This window comes from Camponotus vicinus, unplaced genomic scaffold (genome assembly GCF_025532165.1).
Source record: "Camponotus vicinus isolate PSW18456_S1 unplaced genomic scaffold, iyCamVici1.0 SCAF_11, whole genome shotgun sequence".
In the NCBI taxonomy this organism is placed as follows: domain Eukaryota; kingdom Metazoa; phylum Arthropoda; class Insecta; order Hymenoptera; family Formicidae; genus Camponotus; species Camponotus vicinus.
Genome location: NW_028141947.1, coordinates 5,634,512 through 5,658,467, shown reverse-complemented (window position 1 = coordinate 5,658,467; position 23,956 = coordinate 5,634,512). Strand labels below are relative to the sequence as shown.

At 40.5% G+C, this 23,956-nt stretch overlaps 2 pseudogenes; one reads left to right on the top strand and one right to left on the bottom strand.

The window, feature by feature from the left end:
* The window catches only part of LOC145961982 (uncharacterized), a 357,225-nt pseudogene extending 333,824 nt beyond the window's left edge, over positions 1 to 23,401 (bottom strand).
* LOC145961706 (nuclear RNA export factor 1-like) lies at positions 9,251 to 16,832 on the top strand (annotated as a pseudogene).
* Positions 23,402 to 23,956: the final 555 nt, after the last annotated feature.

The window sequence follows — 23,956 nt, the reverse complement described above, 5'->3', positions numbered from 1 at the left end:
CAATTTTGCTTCCTTTAGCAAGCACGATGGAAATATTATCTTCCTTCAGCACATCTCTCACGGCTAAATTTATCGTGTGTGCTGCACAGCTACAATTGAATTCAACATTCATCATGTTCACTGCAGCAACAATATTATTTGCATTATCATGGACAATAGATACAATTTTAGTGTCAATTTGCCATTCAGCAGCAATATTTTGTAAGCTGTCAGCTAAGTTTTCCGCGGTATGCTTTTCACTAAGTTCTTGCATGTTTAATGTGAAGATTTTTGGCTCCCATAAGTTATTTAAAATGTGAGCATTTATATTCATGTAACCTTTTTGAGATCGAGAAGTCCAACAATCCGAATCCAGAGCAATAAATTCACACATATCTAATGTGTGCTTGATCTTCGATTTTAGTTCGTCTTCAAGAATACGTAAACGGCGAAGTATTGTTTGACTGCACGGACATTGTATCTAGATTCAATTTCTTTCATGAATGTTTTAAAAGCAGGATTTGAAGAAAAACTAAAAGGCAATCGGTTAAATGCAATTAATTTAACTAGCGCTTGTGTGATCTTCTCGCTGCGTTCTTTGCTAAGAGATGTAACCGTGCGTGCGCGTTTTTGTGGTACAGTGACGGGATCAATGGAAGAAAGATTGGTTGTGTTAGAAGAAGATCCTTCCATTGGATCATCCATATCCGTGCTATCTTGTACGCTATAAATGAGGCAAACATGTAAATTATGTATTATAGTATTATTAAAAACATGTAAATTATGTATTATTTATTGTATTATTTAAATAGTAATCAGATTGAAAATTAAATAGTACTTACTTTCTTTTGTAAACGCGTTGTTGCCTTGCATTTTCGTTTAGTGTTAAAGAATGAACTTCTTTTTAAATGATCTATTAAAGTGCTTGTAGAATTATGTGTTCGAAGTACGGTATCACATATTTCACAAGTTGCTGACTGGCCGTCAGTAGCTTTCAAACAATACTGCCATACCCAACTCTTCATTTTCTCAGTTTGCTGACATTCACACTATAAATCTCGATTGCAACTTTATTTCATTCGAAAATTTACACGAATCTACTTCAAAGAGGCTGTACAGAGATATGCATACAATAATCAAAAGCGACTGGGACTGTTCTCAAAATGTCCTGTCAAGTCCCTCTTACAAAGGAGAAGAAAGACAATCGCATGATAACGCGTGTAAGTAAATATCGAGTGATATACGAGATGTGATATGTGTGTCATTCAAGAAATATATATATATATATATATATATATATATATTTATAAGGCTTAAATAATATAAAATAATTGATATTATTCTAAGATAAAATTAAAAATAGTAAAACATATAATAGAATATATATATATATATATATATATATAATGTATAAAAAATATATAAAATTTTATATTAAAATTTTATAAAAAATTTTATAAAAATAAGAATATATGAAAAATTTATAAAATTTTAAGTTAAGAAATTGTTAAAGAGGCAAAAGAAAACATTAATGAATACATACAGAGTGGGTAAAAAATCTCGAAGAGCATTTATTTCTTAATACTTGAAAATTATAATTCAAGAATAATTTTGTGTGTGTGAGCATATATATTAATTAACTCACATTTATTCAGAATATTTTCATCATTTTTTATATAAATTCGCATTTGCATAAATGTAATTTCGAAGCTTCGAAGCTTCGAAGTTAATTTCAAAATTCGAAGCTTTGAAGCTTCGAAAACACCTCAAACTTCGAAGCTTCGAAAACACCTCAAACTTCGAACCTTCGAAGTTGTCAAAAGTAAGAGCCCTAGTCTTAACCATCCCTTCACCTATATAATTTCATTATTAATAATCAACAAATTAAGATCAGTTAAATTTAAGAATATAAACGGGCTATTATCCCGTCTAAGATTCAAGTATCTTTTCCCGATGACAACGGTAATAGAGTTAACGGTAATTAGTTAGCGACAACCCCTTAACTATATTTTAAACCCCCTCATTCACCGTTAAATCATTATTAGTGCCGGGGCACGGTAAACGCCGAGCAGCGTTGCGGCGTCGGAATCGTTGAAATCGGGCGCTAAAAAAGAAATTGACTACGGGAATCACACCCCTCGTTGAGAACCAAACCCCAAATAATAACGTAGAAACAGATAACGTAATAGACTCCCCTTCTATCCCACACACTAATAGTAATAATAGTAATAATAGTAACAATAGTAATACTAGTAATAATAATTTACAAAATCCCTACAGGATACACCTCCACCTCCTAGCTATTCTCCGGACTCCTCTCCCGAACCCCTTCGTTCTCCCTCACCTCCTGTCCGGGAGCGTATCCCTCCCATAACAGTTATCACCCTCGACTCCGATTCCCTCTCTCCTTCAGTCCATGATCATTCGAATTCTTCCGAAATTGGTGAGGCTTTCGAAGATTTCGCGAGAGATTTCCCCGATTTAGACGAAGATTCGTGTAATTCCGAGCCCTCCTCTAGTTCCGCTGACCCCTCTTACCTTCACGAAACCCCTGAACTCACCGATCCCGATCCATTGAATTATTTCCTATCTCAATTCCCCCTCCTCGATCTCCCCCTACCAGAAAGAGCCTTCTGCGTGGGCCCTGGTCCAGTGGACCACGAAGAATTATTGCATTACCTAACCACCGCCCCTTCCAACTCAATCATTCCCCCTCCCCGGTTCCCGATTTCCACTAGGAGTTCCAATCCAAGCTCTGTGGAAAAAATTCCCTCCGTCCACTATCCAATTTGAAAACCCTTGACCCTTCGTCTTCTCCCATTTCGCTTTTTAATATGCGCATGTTTAGATAGCAAAATTTGAAATAAAAGGAAATAAATTTGTAATAATCCAGCCAGGATTAATTAATTAAGGTTAGATTCCCCACTATTTATCATGGCTGACGACCCCCGAACCTATGTAACACCCGCGAAATTCCCCCCTCCCACACTACAACACAAAAAATTTTATTATATTTTTGCAATAAAAAAAACTGGTAATTATGCATAAAAAGGGCCCACCTTCGCACAAATGTGTCATTGACATATGTTGTCAAGGTCATATCTCTAATTAATATTTTGAAGGTTTTAGCCGGCGGTCGTTGTTTATTAAAAAGTTATTAACAAAAGAATTTCACAAATTTAATGCTTTTTATCTCCGCAAATATTGATTTGAGAAAAAAAATTTTAAGCAAAAAATATAGCCGCTGAGAAATTTTACAAAAAAGGTTATATGCATTTTTTTCATAAACCTACTATTTTAGCTGTTATATGAAAAAATAATAATTTTAAATACATTTAATACAATTTAAATTTATATAGAATTTAATACAATTTAATACAATTAAAAAATATCACAAATGTATATGTACACACACACACACACACACACACGGGGGGTGCAAAGGGGGGGCCTTCGGCCCCCCCCTCCCGCAACCATCCCGCCGGTAGGCGTGGACCTCGCTTTACAACTTACAGCATATATCCATTGTGATTGAACTCTTTGCAATGCGTCCCTACCGGCGGGGTGGTTGCGAGAGGGGGGCCGAAGGCCCCCCTTGCACCCCCCCGCGCGCGCGTGTGTGTGTGTGTACACATACATTTGTGATATTTTTTAATTGTATTAAATTGTATTAAATTCTATATAAATTTAAATTGTTTACCTTTGTAACGATGCATCCCGGTGCATCGTTCCGATTCCCGGCAATGCCATCCGCCGGAAGCTGCCGCCCGGCAGAACACCCGCCGGGCAGAGGCAGGGGCGCGGTGCGCCCACCTTTTTAATCCGTTAATCGTTTAATTTACGGCCCAGAGCCGTTAAGGTCTCAAATCGGCCGAATACCGCCGATCATAGCCGACGGGGCCCGAACCGCCGACCGGCGAAAGCCCGCGTTCGGCGCGCAACCCGAACCCCTCCGAACGGGCCCGACCGCACCGTTTCCGAAAAACCGTTCGGAAGGGGTTATACCGCGCGCGCCGACGCGGGCAATTAGCCGGTATAAAAAGGGCTCATTTCGGCATCTAAGTACCATTCTCCTGATCCGCTCTTAGCTGTACGCTACAGAGAAAACCTGAGAATTCCTACCGAGCACCAAATACCACGGACGAAAGGTGGAGAGAACTCCGTCTTGGCCGAGTGATCTCGATTCTACGGTACAGGTGCATCCGCCTAATTCTGCAGCTGGGGCTATCACGGAAGGTGGAGCTCAGAGCCGCCCCGGATCGAGAGCTCTCGACCCAGCTGCAACGCGAATCCGATCCTTCGCGACGCGATCCTGTTGCGCGCAGAAGAAACACCGCAAGCGCATCGCGCAATCCGCAATCACGGCCTCGACCGCCGCTGACAAAGCGCATCACGCATGATATTTACCGCGGCCGCCGTACAAGCGTATTCCGTTGCCACGGCCTCCGCCGCCGTTAAAGCGCGTCCTCTTATCGCGGCCTCCGTCGCCGCCGTTAACGCGCTCTTGATTATCGCGGCCTCCGCCGCCGTTGTTAAAGCACACCGATTGTAATCCACGAACACGGACTTTAAATTGTAGCGTCGGAAATAAATAGTTCCGCGAAAACGACCGACGATCCCGAGAAACTGAGGATTCCTGGAAACGCCGGGATTCCTCGCGGAAAAAGCGCAGCAAAAACACGCGCTGTCTCGCGCGTCGTAAACACGCACAGCTGTTCGTAACCGAGACCGGATCTCGAACCAAATTGCATTCGGGACGATTTCCGATTACCGCGTGGAATATTATTGTTCAGCGAAATTAACACACACACACACACACACACACACCCACACCCACACACACACCCACACACACACACTCTGTACATTTTTACATCACATTTATACACGATTGCAAATACATACTTTCAGTCACACACACATCGCGTATTTTCTTATTACGAACCTTTCACCGGCGATCTATCCGCAGCACGAAAACGACCGAAAATACGACCGTTACATGGCGCCCGAACAGGGATCGTTTTATTACCTGTAAACGCGAGACCACGGATAGTTTTTTTTTTCTATTGTCTCTTTTACTTTCGTGTGTTGTGGGTGTTGCAGCAACGCCGTCATGAAGACGTGGCTGTATTCGCTTCCGAAGGAGCAACTGGCCGTGCTAGCCGCGGGATATGGGTTAGAGAGCACCGGCATTCTCGACGAAATTCGCCGACGCATGCGGGAATATGCGGACGCCCATCCGGACGAATTCGCGGCCGACCCGCGCGAACACGGGGAACCGTCCTTCGTGTATCCGCAGGTGATGGTGACGGGCCCCTCGCCTACCGCGCGCGATGCCCCCCTCGATGGTGCAGCCCCGGCTATGCCCGATAGCCGGGTGATGAATCAGTTGCGAAAAAGCGGCTGCTATTTCGACGGCCGCGATCCCGCCGCGTTTCTCGAACGCCTGGCCGAACTCCGTGACAATTACCAAATCACGGCGGAACAAATTTTACGCGGGTTGTCGGAACTTTTACGGGGGGACGCCCTCCTGTGGTATCGAAACCATCGGGTCAGCTGGTTCTCTTGGCGGGATTTCGAGGCGGCATTCAAATTGCAATTCCTACCGCACCGATATGACGCCTCCTTGCACCGCGAGATCGAGAATCGGCACCAGAAGGCCAACGAGACGTTCGCGCAGTACTCCACGGTCATGATGACACTTATGCGCCGGGCGGGCGGATTTTCACCCTTCGAGCAGCTCGAGTGCTCATATAATCACATGCACCCGGAATACAAATTTTATATCCGAAGCAGCGATTTCGGCAGTATTGCCGAGTTGCAAGCACGCGCCCGCGAACACGAAGATTTGGTAAAGGAACGGCAGGAAGCCGCAAAAAGGGAGAAGGCCGAGACCAAGCCCGCCGTTGCCGCCGCGTACAGTAAAACGGAATGTTGCTGGCGATGCAAACAACGCGGGCACACCCGCCGTCAGTGTAAGCGCCCGGCGAAAAAATTCTGTTCCCAATGCGGACAGGACGGGGTGCTCACCGCACAGTGCCATCCGACGGCGGGGAAAGACGCCGGGGCTGGAGAGACCACGGTCGCAGCTACCACTGCCAGCCCCGCATAAAATTCAAACCGCGACCGCATACCGCGCTTACGATCGGGAACTTCACGTTCGAAGCCCTGTTAGATTCGGGATCCGAGACATCCCTGGTCAATGCCGAGGTGGCCGAGATCTTAGAACGGGAGGGTTTCGAAGTCACCACCGGGGAAGGCCGGGTCCAACTGGCCGACGACCAGGAAGCCGCCACCGCGGGGGCAATCACGTTGCCGATCGAGGTGACTGGTCGAACCGCCACCCATACATTCGAGATATTACCGCACCTCTCCGGCGAGGTCTTCATAGGGGTGGACCTCCAGGCGAAGTTACGATTGAGCATACCAGCCCCGCCTAGGCATGTACTCCGAACGGCCATGCATTGCTGCACCACCGGAGGTCTGGTGGGGAAAACCCCCGAAGAGGACAAACGCTTACGGGAATTTTTGCGCAACGAGCTCGCTGAGTTCGAGAAAGTAAGGGGACCCACCCGTCAGACGCAACACCACATTCGACTAAAAGATGTCACACCCATCAAGCAAAGGTATCGCCCACGCAACCCGGCGCGATGCAAGCGGTCATTGATACCGAGGTGGACGAGATGCTCGCCCGGGGAATTATTGAGCCCTCGCACAGCCCGTGGAGTTCGCCCATCGTGGTCGTTAAAAAGAAAGACGGCCGACAGCGTTTCTGCATCGACTTCCGGCGGGTAAACGAAGTGACGCATAAGGATGCGTACCCCTTGCCGCAGATCACCGCGACGCTGGACAAATTAAGGGGAGCCAGATATTTATCCACGTTGGATTTAAAGGACGATTATTGGCAGGTGCCGTTAGCCTCGGAAAGTCGACCAATCACCGCGTTCACCATACCCGGCAAAGGGCTCTACCAATTCCGAGTCATGCCGTTCGGGCTACACTCCGCTCCGGCCACGTTCCAGCGGTTACTGGACTCGGTCCTCGGGCCCGAATTAGAACCGCACGTTTTCGTCTACCTCGATGATATCATTGTCATTAGCCGGACTTTCGAAAAGCATCTCGAGCTGCTTGAGGAAACTTTCCGCCGCCTTCGTAACGCGCGCCTCCGTCTGAACCCGGAGAAATGCCGTTTCTGCGTTGACCGCCTAACATACCTCGGACACGTCATCGACCGCGAGGGGATCCGCACCGACCCTGGGAAAATCCAAGCCGTAGCCAATTGGCCGGAACCTCAGTCCGTGAAACAAATACGACAATTCGTGGGGATGGCTTCGTGGTACCACCGTTTTATTCCGAGTTTTTCCACGATCGCGGCCCCGCTCACACAATTAACGAAGAAACACGCCCGGTGGAAATGGGGCGCGGAGGAATCAACCGCGTTCGAGCAACTAAAACGCGCTCTCGTTTCCGCCCTGGTTCTGGCGTGTCCAGATTTCACGCGGCGTTTTTTCCTCCAAACCGACGCTAGCACGACCGGACTCGGCGCCGTGTTAACACAGAATTTTGAGGAAGGCGAGCGCGTGATCGCCTACGCCAGCCGTACCTTAAATGCGACCGAGCGTAATTACAGTGCAACGGAGCTCGAATGCCTAGCCATCGTATGGGGCATTCGACGTATGAAGAGTTATCTCGAAGGTTACTCCTTTACCGTCATAACCGACCATCAGGCCCTGCGATGGCTCCAGAAGTTGGAATCACCAACCGGACGCCTCGGACGCTGGGTATTCGAGCTCCAGCAATATGACTTCGACGTGAAGTACCGCCGCGGGGTATTCAATCGCGTCGCGGACGCGCTATCGCGTCACCCGGCGACTTGCGCCGCGAAACGCCAGGAATGCGCCTGGTACCGTCGAATCTACGAAGGGGTACAGCGCGACCCCACTGCGCACCCCGACTACCGCATAGAAGACGGGAAGCTGTACCGTCTTATATACCACAGCCTGCACTTCAAGGACGTCGCAGCAGCGGAACAATGGAAACGCTGCGTACCCAAGGAAGCTCAGAAGGAGATACTGCGTGGACACCACGACGCTCCCACCGCCGGGCACATGGGTATCGCCAAGACGATCGTAAGCATCGCCGAGAAACACTACTGGCCGGGGATGTTTCGCGACATAGCAAACTATGTGCGCGCCTGCGAGAATTGTCAGGCGCACAAGGCCTCGCAGCAACGACCGGCCGGAACGCTCCATTCAACATACATCGGCCGGCCCTGGGAACAGGTGATGTTAGACCTGGTCGGACCGTTGCCACGTTCGCATCAAGGACACACGTGGCTCTTCGTGCTACAAGATCGTTTCACGAAGTGGGTAGAGCTCGTGCCGCTACGACGGGCCACGGCCAACGCCGTCACTAAGGCATTGACCGAACGCATCTTTTTGCGACACGGCCGCCCGGACGTGGTGTTATCGGACAACGGGACACAGCTCAGGTCCAAACAACTGGAAGAACGCTTGCGGGCCTGGAACGTACGACACGTCACCACACCAGCGTATTCGCCTCAGTGTAACCCCGTAGAAAGAACCAACCGCACGATCAAAACGATGATCACCCAGTACGTGGAAAAGGATCATCGGGCCTGGGACGAGAATATCCCCGCCTTCCTGTTCGCGTTCAACACGGCCCTCCACGACGCCACCGGATACACGCCCGCCTACTTAAATTACGGGCGCGAGCTACCAGGGCCCGGGGACACCGACCAGCTGACCGCGGAGAGCGACGCTCCTGATGACCTTCGGAGAAAGCTTACGGAGGCGTACGAGCTCGTAAGAGTACAACTCGCACAGGCGTTTCACCGTCAAAAACGCCACTACGATCTCCGACGCCGGCCATGGAAACCGAGCGTCGGGGAATGGGTGTGGAAGCGCGACCACCCTCTGTCGAAGAAAAGCGCAGCGTACAACACCAAATTGGCGCCCAAGTTCAGCGGGCCATACGAGATCAGACGAATAGTATCACCCGTTATTATGGATCTCCGAAGCAAGAGGGGAAAATGGATAAGGCATGTTCACATACAAGACATGAAGGCCGCTCGAAACAACAACAATAACAACCTTCTCCCCCCCGAGGACGACACCGATCACGAGCATGAGGTGGCAGCAATACAGAGCGCACACAATCGAGCGAACCGTCAAGCACGATGGAGCAAAACGACGCAATCTTAGAAGAGATCACCGCCCTGCTTCAGGAGTATGAAGCAGGAGCCGCAAGCATGGCCCGGGTCGAACAACCCTCGCCGCCAAGCACCGCCGCACCACCACCACCACCGCGGCCACCGAAGGTCGGGTCCGTTATACAACGGTCCGATCATGTCAACTGGCGGAAACAGGAGGCTCTCCTGGCACCACCGCCACCACCGCCGAAGAAAAGGACACCTCGCCCATACGAGAGGCCACCCCGGCCAGCACAACCCGAGGCCAATAGGACCCAGCCGCCGACTATCCTGCGGCCCATGGGGCCGTTAACTCCACCACCGATTCCCGTGGAAGTAGAGCCGGGAATCATAGTGGAGATTCCGCATTTCGCGGTTTATGTATCCCGCCGATACAAACCGCGCACGGCCAACGGACGGTGGATCGTCCGTTTTACCCGGGACGGAAGGATCCGCTATTGCCGCCGCCTCCGTTAAAGAAAAAAAAAACGAACGCGAAAGCCCGAACGAAAACAAGCCGACCGACCGACCGAGCGAATGCCCCCAATTCGGGCATTTATTGTAAATGGGGGGTGATGTAACGATGCATCCCGGTGCATCGTTCCGATTCCCGGCAATGCCATCCGCCGGAAGCTGCCGCCCGGCAGAACACCCGCCGGGCAAAGGCAGGGGCGCGGTGCGCCCACCTTTTTAATCCGTTAATCGTTTAATTAACGGCCCAGAGCCGTTAAGGTCTCAAATCGGCCGAATACCGCCGATCATAGCCGACGGGGCCCGAACCGCCGACCGGCGAAAGCCCGCGTTCGGCGCGCAACCCGAACCCCTCCGAACGGGCCCGACCGCACCGTTTCCGGAAAACCGTTCGGAAGTTCGGGTTATACCGCGCGCGCCGACGCGGGCAATTAGCCGGTATAAAAAGGGCTCATTTCGGCATCTATGTACCATTCTCCTGATCCGCTCTTAGCTGTACGCTACAGAGAAAAGCTGAGAATTCCTACCGAGCACCAAATACCACGGACGAAAGGTGGAGAGAACTCCGTCCATATTTATTTATTTAATATCAATAATAATATTTAATTTATTTATAAATAAATATAATTATTATTAAATATTTATTTAGCTATTATCATTGAAAATCAATATAAAAAAAATATTAATTAATTGCAGCGCGTCTTGATCCTTCTCTTGGCTTTTTCTTACGCTTTTTTGAAAACGAAAGAAGATTCCACGTTTAAGAATGTTGGTCGCTCTGAAAAGAGCGGATTATTTTGATCGCCTTAAAAAGGGCGGATTGTTTTCGACATTTTACAGTAAATGTTCGAAGTGACCTCCATCCATCCGAACGCAAGCTCTCATGCGTTTTATTAAATTTCTTTGGACATTTGCAAGTACATCTTCTTCAACAGACCATATGGCATATCTCAATCTTGTTTCCAAATCCTCCATGTCTTCAGGGAGCGTTTTATAAGTTATTTCCTTGCAGTATCCCCAAAGGAAAAAATCCAGTGGATTGAGATCCGGGGATCTTGGAGGCCAACATATCGACCTATCCAGCGTCCAGGAAACTCATTATTTAAATAATTTGTCACAATTCTGGCATTGTGAGGGCCAGCACCGTCTTGTTGGAATATAATTTTGTTTCTATCCAATAACGGCACGTCTTCCAAAAAATCTGGCAGATCGTTTTTTAATAAGTCAATGTATGCTGCGCTGGTTAAAATGTCCGGGAGAATAATTGGGCCTAGTATTTCAGTCCCCATGATTCCAGCCCAGATGTTGAGCTTCCAACGAATCTGGAAATTCCTGACTCGTGTAACTCTGGGATTTTCATCGCTCCACAAATGCATGTTATGCGAATTAAATATTCCTTCTCGCGTAAATAGCGATTCATCGCTAAATATTATACGAGAAAGGAATCTGGGATCTTTATCTATCCTTCTCAGAAAATTTTCGCAAAATCTTCTTCTTACAGGATAATCTTCTGGTCATAAATGTTGCACGCGAGTATAGTGAAATGCGTGCAATTTTTCTTCTCGTAATATTCTCTGTACCGTTGAATACGATAAATTGTGCTCTCGAGCGATAGTCCGAATACTTGTTTCGGGTTCTTGCTCGATAGCGCGAATAACCGTTTCAGTATTTCGCAAATTTCTTGCGTTACGATTTCTCCCAACATCATGTTTGTTTGGGAGAACATTGCCCGTCTCGTATAATCTTTGAGCTGCTCCAAATATAACAGCAGCCGACGGATGTCTCGCCCGATTTGGGTATAATTCGGCGTATCTTGTTGCCGCAGCGTTCTGATGCCCATGGCACTCACCGAGTGCCATTAACATGTCGTAATATTCTTCATTTGTATATCTTGCCATGTTGTTTTGACGCTTCTAATGATCGAAAGGTTATTGATTGCAGCATCGATCGCCTTATCTTATTTATACGATCCTCGCGGGGGGGCATTTTTTTATATTGATTTTCAATGATAATAGCTAAATAAATATTTAATAATAATTATATTTATTTATAAATAAATTAAATATTATTATTGACATTAAATAAATAAATATTTAATATTAATAATAATAGTAAAATATTTAAATTAATATTTAATATTAATAGTGAAATATTCAATATTTTAAAAACATTCATTTATTCTAATTAATTTTGAAATTCATATGATGTATGTATATCGTATGATAATAATAATATTATACGCGCGTTAAATGTTTAATATTGTATGTTGGCCGCGTTCTTCGGTCAAACACATGATTACGTTCGGCAGCGCCGTTAGTACCTTAACCTACCGTAACCTAACTACAGCTGTTTGCTACCGCCGAATAAATATCGTCGCGTTGTCGCGTTGTTGCGTCGTCGCGTCGTGTAATAACGTGTGTGTCCGCATGTATTTCTTTCATCGAGGGATTTTTAATTACTAACGATGATTATTCGGCAGTGATTGATAGTGATTAGTGATAGAGATAGTGATAGTTTAGTAAATTCTCGTTTTATCGAGTGAGTGAATAAATGTGGTTACGTTGAAGTTTACAAAAGAGTACAGTTTATAAAAAGAAAAAGTTTCGATTAATTATTTAGTGTGGATGTCTCTGTCTTTTGCAACGTGTGATATCTACGTTAAATTTGAGTGAAAGTGCGATCTATCGGAATATTTATTTCTCAAGAAACTACAGCAATAATTAGCAGAAGTCATCGAACAAGGTAACAATAATTATTCTTTGGCGTTGTGTCAAAACAGATCTTGGGAAGTCAGATAGTGTCCCAGAGGAAATTCGTAAAAAGAGAGGGGTTTTTAGTGGTAGGTTGGGGGTTTAGGGTAGGGAGTACCGAGTTGGTAATTAGACTTGGTACTCGAGTCCCACATAACTCACCGGACCGACCGGTGAGTATGCATAAAATGCATTTTCCCCTCATAAAAAAAAAAAAAAAAACCACGGGTAAGTGAGCGAATGAGAGAGAGAGAGAGAGAGAGAGAGAGAGAGAGAGAGAGAGAGAATGTATGTATTCGCATGTATGTCCGTGCATAGTATAGCGACCAGCTGATCACCGAAGGCGCCCCGCGTGAGCGCCCGCGTCTGACGGTGAATCGCGCCACCCTTGCCTGCCTCTTGTATTCGACCCGTCATACGTTAACTACTTCCTTTAATAATTCAAAAACTATGCTTTGCACGAAATTTTGCTAAAGGAAAAATCGTCTTAGAATTCGGTCAAGATTATGTTTTTGCAAAAACATAAAGTTATTCAGAATCACCCTGTATATATACGAAATTACTCGGGAAAATCTCCCCTATAACATATTTAAAAATAAAGCAAATCGGTGAACAAATAAAGTAGAATCTTTATTTCAATATTTCTCACATTTATTTGTTAATAACTTTTGAATAAAGAACGACCGCCGGCTAAAACCTTCAGAATGTTATTCAGGGATAACATCTTCACAACATACATCAATAACACATTTGTGCGAAGGTGGGCCCTTTTTATGCATAATTACCCTTTAAACATATGTTGCGTAATATTTCTCATAATTTTATTTACTAATGCAAAAGCTTGTAATTTCGGAAGAGAAGGTAATCGTTTTTTATTTTGGATCTGTCGATTTTCCTTATCCTCTTCATCTGAAGAAGATGAATTAATTTTTTTTTTGCATCATTGCGCCATTGTTGTTTTTGTTTTTCTCTTATCTCATTAGATGAAATTTCACTGTTTTCAATATTAGATGTATCTTGTGCCGTGACTAATTTCTCGATTCCCTTTTCATAAGTTTCTTTATTTAAAATAAAAGTTACGATGAATATCATGTACATACAGGTGTGCAAAATTACGATGAATATCATGTACATACATGTGTGCAAAAAAGACAAAGAGGGAATTAAATCAAGATAAACGACGTTGATGAAATCGGGTTTTAAATATATAGTTTAGCCTATACACATATATTGGTATGTATAAATCTTAAAATTTTAAATATGAAAATTAAAATCTATCTTATAATCTTTAAATCTTAAAAGAGCTAAATATTATATATAATTCTTAAAATCTATATCTGAAATTTAAAAGCTAAAACCTATCTTATGGTATATAATTATAATCTATAAATCTGAAATATATATAATAAATTAATAAAAAATAAGAGGCTCTCAAAATAATATATCTATATAATAATACATATATCTCAAAATAATATATCTGGAAAATAATAAAATAGAAAAAATAAGAAAATCTCAAAAAAGTAATAAATCTACCTGGAAAATAGATCTGTCTATAATCTATAAATGTGTAACAATCTATAAATTTATCTGAAATTTAAAAATCTGAAATCTATCTTATCTATACATCTTATTGATCTTTTTATAATTTTATATGTTTTGTAATTTTTTTTGTATTTGTATTTCATTTTATTGTACTTGTGTTTTCATTATTTTTTTTATTGTATTTTATTTCGTCTATGTTTTATTTAATTTAATTCAAAATCTTTATGGTATGTTTTTATTTTTGGAAAAAAAAATCTTATTAATTTGAAACTCTTAAAAATTAAAAATATAAAAGCTAAATTATTAATTTAATACATATACATTTTTTATTCATATCTCTGACATATATTATCACATATGGATTTACATATGATCTGAGTGGATTTTACAATTAAATTTTTAAATTATATTTGTACCAGTATGTACCTGCAAATGCGATATATATAATGTTCATTGTTATTATTCTTATATTGTATATATGTATAATGTACTATCCTACACACCAAAATGTGATTTATATCATTTAAGAAAAATTGCAAAGAAAATTGCAAAAAATTCTTCATAATTGAATTTAAATTATTTCTATGTCTAGTTTCGATTTAATATATTTATTATTTTTATTATTACAGATGTTTATTATTATAAATGTATCTATTATTATAGATGTACCCATTATTATGTTCATTTTAGGTATGCATACATCTATGCTTACAAATGATATATTAATCGACTAGACATTAAACATGAATTAAACTTAATTCCGTAGAACATAGTCTTAAATGATATAAATTATATTCTAGTAAATATAATTATTACATTATTATATACATTACATTATATAGCTACATTATATATAATAATATACAAAAATAAATCCATGGGATAATATACATATATCAGATGTGATTAAAGAAATATATATTAAATTAGTAATTTAGTTTTAACATTTTTAAAATTTTCAAATTACTTAAGACTTTGTTTGCTTTTCAAAAATAAACTAAAAATACTATTATATACTATTATATACTATTATATACTAAAATATACTATTAAGATGCAGTAGGCACAAAAAGAGTTATTAAAAGTAGTCTCAATATACAAAAAGACAATCTTGAAGGCTATTTTAAAGGCAGTACCACCATCCAATTTGATATGAAATATTTATGGAGAGGATACATATTTCATATCGAGAAATTGCGATCCTGTTCTCGAAAAGTTATGCAAAACAAATCATCATAAATCAGAATATGATGATGCCATCCTTTGGGATATGCCTCGATCAATGATCTAAGAATCCATATACAGTGTCTGTTATTAAGCGCACCAAACCAAGAGATACGATTCAAATCAGAAAATCTTAAACCTGGAATATTTTCACTTAGATCCGGATAAACAAGACTGTCTATCCTGTCTGTCTGACTATTGCCCATTATCTCAGCTCAGAATGTCCAATCATTTTGAAGATGAATGAAAAATGCTATAGCCATTATTGAGCATCTAAATCTACAACGCAACGAACTATTTAATTTATCAGCAGTAGAGAATTCGAATTCAACATCCATCAAATTCTTAGAGACCTGAGACATAACATTTTATTAAATATGAACGTACTGGATCTCCTAGAAGAATCCAAAGGTCGTTCAACTTTGGTTGGACAGAAATCTGCTTTGCAAAAATTACTCAACAGTGAACTAGTACGTAGTACGTAGTAATCGAATCGTACGTCGAATCTGCGAGAAAATATTGTTTGCATTTGTAAGAATTAGGTGGCGTATCATGCTATTAATGTACAAAGACCACTTCTAAGACGAAAGGACGCAGCGTCTCGTGTATAAATTCGGCTATCACTTCTTCAACCTGCATGATCAACTAGAGAAGATGAGTTTACAGACACAATCACAAAGACGCATTTTATTCTATGAGCTTCGCCATTTCCAATTCTGTAACACAGAAAATTGGACTCAATTTGTACACGAGCAATAGGAATCTTCTGAAGAAAGGCTCAAAGAAAAATATGTTACTCTATCATACTCAAGAGGATATTGTGGTGGCTTTGAGCAAATTGCTCAAGTCCTATTATGACAAGAGTTCCTTCACATACGACGTTATGTACGACGATGACAATTGTGTCACATTCTGCGTCTCGGGTTTATTCCAGAAGTTAAGTTCCAGCACGAATGTCCTTCAGAACGTTCATATTATCGGGTTCCCTGGACAACAAGTATCACAGTTTAAATGATAAGTATCACATATACGCAGCACCAGAGAAACACCTGTGACACCTGACAAAATAGTAGTGAAATATATAATGCGTACGATGAGATCATGCCAGTTTTCTTCAGCTCGAGCATAAAGTCGATGCTGATCATCAGAATGAGGCAAATCACCAGGATGACAATGGTACAAATCGTATCTGTCGAAAGCTCAATAGAATATGCGAAAGGCGATATCCAGCTTTATGAAGTTTAATGTAAGAACAAAGATATAAAAGATATGTAATTACACAGGCCCACAAAAAAAAAGGACCCTGTGCTGGCGATCTGACTAGGCTAGTCTTATGTATTTTGGCCCGCTGAATTCGAATCTGACGTCAGAATTGCTCCATCACGTCACAGTTTTTTTTAAATCTCAAAAATAGACGAAAATTTCGTAAAAATCGACATTCTAGAGTAATAAGACTGCGCTTCTTAAAGAAAAAATTACCAAAATCATATTTTAATGTATTTTCAGACATTATAAATCCAAATCCGACTTAGAATATAAACGTTGTGCTCAATTTTTTTTGTGCTCATTTTTTATTTTTTTAATTTTTTCAGGTTGTAACACCTAAAATTTACTGCAAACAGATTCTATTTATCAAGATGCGAAGATATTAAGATAGGTTTTTACCTCCAGATAGCACAATCTTTTTTTTCATGTACCTCTAGCGCTTTAAAGACATGAAAAGAGGTTTGTGATCTATATAAAGAAATTTCTGCATCTTATACGAACTCAACAGCTAGAAGTTGTAAGTTTCGAAAAAATTTTTCTCAAAATTTGGACTTGGAGAATATAAGATTAATTCTTTCCAACATAAGATTTATTAATGAACTAAAATCAAATATGGAATACAGAAGATTGCTACTTTTTCATGACAAATGTTAATGGAATCGATGATATGATTGGTGTGACAAATCGGATTTGGATTTATAATGCCAGAAAATACATGGAAATATGATCTCGGTAACTTTTCACTCAAGAAGAGCAGTCTTACTACCCTAGAATGTCGATTTTTACGAAATTTTCGTCTTTCTCTTTTGAGATTTAAAAAAAACTGTGACGTGATGAAGCAATTCTGACGTCAGATTCGAATTCAGCGGGCTAAAATACATAAGACTAGCCTAGTCAGATCGCCAGCACAGGGTACTTTTTTTTTGTGGGCCTGTGTTATTATTAATAATTCACATTAAAGTATAATAAATCAGATAAAGATCGAAATACATAATACAAAATAAAAAATCGTAACACACGTTGATTTATGTTTTCAGTTTTTTTATTGTACTTTCGCTCACACTTTATAATATTTTTGTAATGACATTGATAAGGGCCTGGAGTAGGAAACGAAACGTTTGCTACGCTTTTCTATTTTATATTATGTATTTCGATCTTTTATTTGATTTATTATATTTTAATGTGAATTAATAATAATTACATATCTTTTGTATACGCTCTTACATAGACGCTTGGTTTTTAGCCTTCTGTAATTTGTTTTGATTGATATTTTTTGAACCTCTTCTTAATTTTTCTTTATTTTATGAAGTTTCTCAATGTCACATTTATTATTAAGTAGAATAGGCTTCTTTTAAACTACATAAATGCTTAATTTTCTATAAATAAATTTGTACATGTATTTTTAAAAATCTTTTAGAATATATGCTAAATAAGTTTAAATAAAACATCGATAAATATTAAATAAAACACCAATAAAATAAAATACAAAACAAAAAAAACTATAAAATAAAATGCAAGCAAAAAAATTATAAAAAATTATATGAAATTATTAAATAGATTTAAAAAAGTCTTATATAAAATTTAAAAAAAATTGAATCGAGATGTAGAATAGATTGATAAGAATGTAGATAAATTTATTCTCCAGATAGATGTATTACTTTATTATTTATATTATTTTATTATTGATCATATAGATATTATATAGATTATAAGTTGTGACGTGACACTTGGTGGTCCGCCACAAGGATCGCGAGATCCGACCGAGAGTGAATTTGGGCCCTCGTTCTCCCCTAATTTAGGGAGAGAGCGGCTATTGGAGGCGAGGTTATACTCGCCTCCCTGGCATAAATATTTAATTGTTAACAATAAGATTAGGTTTAAGCGCGGGCGTGATGGGAAACGCGGACGGGATTTCATCCGGTGGCTCCAACTTTAAGGAAGGAGTTCAGCATGCAAGGAGACGGGCGAGTGGAGGCGCCGATTAGAGGGAAACGCTAGGATAAGTATTATTTGGTTGTGCCAATTTATCTAAAGTCCACTTAAGACTGTCGCTGCCGCCCTGTGAACATTAATATGCCCAGCAGGTACGGAAAATGATAGCGGGGAAGGCCAACCAGCGGGAAATTAACACTGGGACCCCGCGCCGGAGCCACCTCGGCCGGAACAGAGCTCAAGAAGAACCTTATAATCAACGGCGAGTGGCTGCCGAAGATATTCCCCCTGACGGGCTCCGACGAGAGAAATTACGAAAAATCCAAGGAAAACGGGGTGCGACAGGCACAGGTACGGCCCTGAAGGCCGCGGGATAAAATGGGCCACACGACGATCCTGAGGGTTGCGGAAGCGCCGCAGGTGGTCCAATTACCAATTAATTCGCCGGCGTGATTCCGACGGGACTGCCGCTCGCCACTGTTCGGCGGACCGGCGAAGGGAACGACGGCCCAAAGGTATCGATCCGACGAGTGGATGCCGAGAGCACGGAGAACCGCAAGGAGTCACCGGTGAGACAAGCGTCGACCCCATCTGGCCGTTTTTTTTGTGTAATAAGGTAGAATTAGCTCGAACAGGGTCGGGGCCGTATAGCTGCCGTCACTAAATTTCATTGTAAATTTCGTTTTTCCGCGTTCTCGATATTTGCGTCTTACCGTACGACGGCCGGCCTAAAGACTTTGTTCGAGCTTGCGTAAAATTAAGTGCCCTCTCTCCCAGTTGCGCGCCGACAGTCACTTTACGTGTTTATTGTACGATTATTATTGTTAACTGTAAATTTTCGTCCGGAAAAATTACTTTAACTGAGCCCCACACTTAAGGCGATCTCGAGATTCGATAGCTAGCAATTGCGTTGCAGCGTCGACTCGCATTCCGTGTATTATATTATAGAGGGTAGTTGTGCGCGTTGAATTTAATGTGCCTTTTATTGAGTTATCGAGTCTTGTCTAAATTCTTGTCGTTAACGCGTAATATACCGATAATCGACGGGCAAATTAATTGTCTTTCTTGTTGCGTTTATAGTGATTTTGTGAGAATCTTTGCCTGTTAAACTTTCGATACGAAGAGCTCACGCCCGAAGGCGATTGCGGTACTCGATAACCGGCAACTACGTCGCGGCGTCGGCTCGCATACTCCCGAGGCTCAAATCGGTTGATACTTCCTGGTTATTTATAATTTTTCAGGTCTAGATTCAATCGGCTATGTAAGATACGTTAGTAGCCGCTCAATTCTTTCGTTAAAGTAGTAGATCTGAATAATCGACTCGCATCTATAATCGATTCTGTCAACTGTGCGTGTGGCGAGTAGATCCATTATTGTAATTAATTATTTTATTTGCGACAGACGGATGTCATTAAAGGAGCCAAAACCGCGGTATTCATTATTAAAATTTATTTGGGAATCCGTAGCTGCCGAAACTCTAACAAGTTTCGTTTAGCGCGGAATTCCGGGACTTTTCTTTTACGCTTTCTTCCGGCCGCGTGACACGTGATACCGCGGTGATCGCGCTCGAATGCCGGCCCGTCGCTGCCGGCTAATAATCTGGTAATCAATATTATAAAATCGTTTTACATCTACGCCAGTCGGTCTGCCATTGGAATTTATTCACATGTTAAATATATCTATTCTCGTTACTAAAATATTATGTTTTATTTGCAGCCACCTTGTATTCTCGATCCTTCCTTGTGAATTAATTAAACGGACCGCCCCTCTACCAATTTCGATACGGGGCTAGCCGAGTATCCGTCGCGATAGCTTTTAAATTCTTTCATCTTCTTCAGAGCGTGGAAAATTATATAATTTGTTGAGATTTTATTAGAGCGGTGCGGATTCCCCGCACCTGGCGCCCAGGCAATTTTAGAGTTTTACATTTTGAGAAAAGATCGCGCCGAAGGTGTGCCGTGGGCCAATATCACCGGCCACAATTAACATTAGCCCAACATAAAAAAATAAACGGTCACAAAATATATAGATATACAGATTATATATAGATATTGTTTAGCTTTCAAAAATTTCAGACAGATTTATGCATTATATTTAACTTTTATATACAAAATACACAATATTAGAAGATTTTAGATTTCATATTTAAATAATAATTATAGTATTAATTGGTTCGTACAATGAACTATCAAATAAAAAATAAAAAAGGACAAAAAAACAAAACGCGGAACGTATGCATAAATATAAATTAAAAATATAATTAATTTGATGTTGACAATGAAGATTACAAATTCAGTAAAGTGGACAGATAAACGTTCCGATCTATTCTATTTGATTAATTTTATCTATTTGATTCTTCTTCTCAATGTTGAAAAAATAAAAAATAAAGAGTTTTGGAGTTCAAATGCAAACGATAACAGAAACAATGTTGAATAATAAAAACGACGCATATTTGAATATAACGGTCACTAAAAACGGTCATATATCAATATAATACAAATTATTAAATATATAACTGTAGCCAGACGCAATAAAAATTGAAATAAATATTTGAAATCATTCAAAGATGTGAATCGCTCACCTGTCGAAAATGTCCGAGATCGAGACCATACAAAAAAACACATAAGCAGGTAATCCGTGCAATAGCTGTGATTTTATAAATTCTTCTCGTAGAAATAGTGATTAACGAAATAAGATAAATGCGCAATGGATGGTTAATTAAATAAGCAAAATAATTCCAAATCGTTGAAAAAATAATATATTATTATTGTCATTTGCATTTCCTCCTCGGTTATTTCTTGTTCCATAAATCTAATTTGTGGACGGATACCATTTTTTTCTTTTTCAGTCGCCATTCAGATTTATAGTAAATACTTTCTTTTTTCTCTTCAATTTTAGTGGCTGATCCTTCGAAAAATCCTTTCGCAACACTTCACACGACGCTACATGTATTTAATATCTATTCATCATATTTAATATTTATTTCATATTTAAGATTTTAAACATTATATTGATTGTACTTAATTTTTAAGAGTTACAGATTATAAAATAGATTTTAGCTCTTCAAATTAGCAGTTAAACTTGGCGTAGGTTTAAAAAATAATTGCTAGCACTTCTTAAATCTACAAAAAGTGGCCACCGCTAAAATTAAAAAATTATTTTAAAAAAGTATTTAAAGGCCGGATCTATCGTTAAAATCTATCAAAACGGTGAAAACTTTGCGAGAACTGTCGGGAACTGTCGGAAAAACATAGCAAACTTACCCCTTTCCTAACTTTTCTATTTTCGCGAATTTTCAATATTCAATATTATCACTCCCAGAGAATACAAACGAAATGAAAAGAGTATAAATGTATACAAATAATTACGAAGCAGCACCTATTTTTAGATTTCGAATATCTTTAAAAATGACAAAAGTACCCCTTACGCGAATTTTCAATATTCCACACTTCTACTCTCGTGAGGATACAAATTAAGGGGGTACACCACCTTGACAGCCTCAAAAAATGGGTCAAATTCGAAGTGATATTCCTCAGAGACTAATCAATAGAATCAAATAACAGTTTTTGGGGATTAATAAGTATATTTTAGACTTTTATTAAACACGTCAATCTGATACAAATATAATAACAATAATTAATTATTTACTATGACTGCTGAGCGTGCAGCGCGTGGCACGGCATCAGCATCAAATCCGCTTGCCACCAGCATCAAATGGACCTGAAACATAAAAAATAAGTCCAGTTGTGTGAAATTTGTTTAAAAATAGATTGTCTTCAGTGTAGCGTAACTGTTTTTAAAAATTTTGTTTTTAACAAAATGGCGGTACTTTTAAAATTGAGCATTATTTTTTTCTATATAAAAATTGACTTTAAACTTTCATAAAATTGTTATAAATAAGCATATCAAAAATCGGCTACGCTACACGAAAGAGAATATTGTTGTCTATGATTCCTCAAAATTTCAAGTCAATCGAATGAACTGCGCCAAAATTCTGCTGGTGGCAAGGTCAAAAAATGTGATTTCGAGAAAAACATGTTTAAAGTTTCAAATGAAGTTTAAGGTTAGGTAAATAAAACCAAATTTTTTAAAATTTACCTTTAGTCAGCTATTCCTGAGCCATAAAGGGATCCTTCTGTGTTTGCAAATTCCTCATTTGCCTCCGGGCCTCCTTGAGAAGCTGGCGGGCCTCTCTGGATGACTGCTGCGCTCGAATCTCGGCATGGTTGACACGGCGCTCGTTCATTTTATCGCAGTACTCGAAAGCTTGTGTGCCAATAGTAATATTCATAGTAATTGCATCATTAAAAGGATGTTCATATAATCGTCGTTGAATGTACTAATGGCGACACCTGCGGCAATATCAACAGTTTCTTTTACCACAGAAAGTGGTTTTCGGAGTCATATTCCAAATGACGGACTCATTATTATTTCACGCTCTCATTATTATTTTGCGTAAACCCGCCTTCGCATCTTTTCAGAAGATCGTCCGAAGTGAGGTCCTAATAAATAAGATAAATTGCGTCCTGTACGTCCTCGGGAAGTGGGTCCTTGTGCTTGTAGTTCTTCAATGTTTCATTCGCCTTTGCTTTCTTCCACGAACACCATTCTTCGGAGCAGTTCTTGTGCTGCAGCGTCTTGTCCGTTGAAATTTTGTGGAGGTACGTAGCCCATATTGCTTTCTTCATCTCGTCCTTATTGTTTACGTTTCTCCTGATTGCGAGTCCATAATAAACAGCCAGTTCATTAATCAATTTGTTGATGAGTTTTCCTCTATTTCCTAAACCTTTGTGGTTCTTTTTCGCATTCCGCAAGCGAGTGCCCATTCGTTTCTGAACGTGGCAAATGCATTCCTTTTTTTCAATGTTTGTATCTCCGTAAGGCTTCGAAGCAACAACTCCGTTGTACGTTTTACAATAGCCGTCTCCTACATATCTTGTATATTGTACACAATATAATTCGTTCGACCTGGCAAACATTTCCGCAATTGCGTCTACTTCCATCTTACCGGATGATCCTTCATGATTGGCACTGCATGTTTCTTTGTGAGTTCTTTTCATAATGCAGATTCAACGGACGAAGAAAGTTTTTCCCATGTCTCACAAGCTTTGCAATACGCGGATTTTACCATAAAATCTGTAACTTTGCCGGAGTAGTAGCCAATCAGTGTCGAAACGCCAAAAAGCGACGAAAATCCCCGCTTCATTCGCGTCCCATCACCCGAAACCGTTAATCCTGGACTATTTCCCGCGTCAAGATTGTTTTGTTTTTCTTCAACAACAGCATTTTTCTCTTGGAAACAGCTTCAACCGCGGTACACTGATAAAAAAATCGATGATAAAATTGACTATAATTGCATGGTAAAAAAATTATAGTTAGGATACTCATTTTTATAGTAAATTTTACTATAATACTGGTAATATAAACTATATACGCATGGTACCGAGAAACAATGAAACTTTTTACTATAATTTATAATAATTTCAAATATCATATAAGTAAAAAATAAAAGAAAGGAATGATACATATAATTTTACTATTTATATAGTCATTGTAACATTAATAATGGTAAATATTA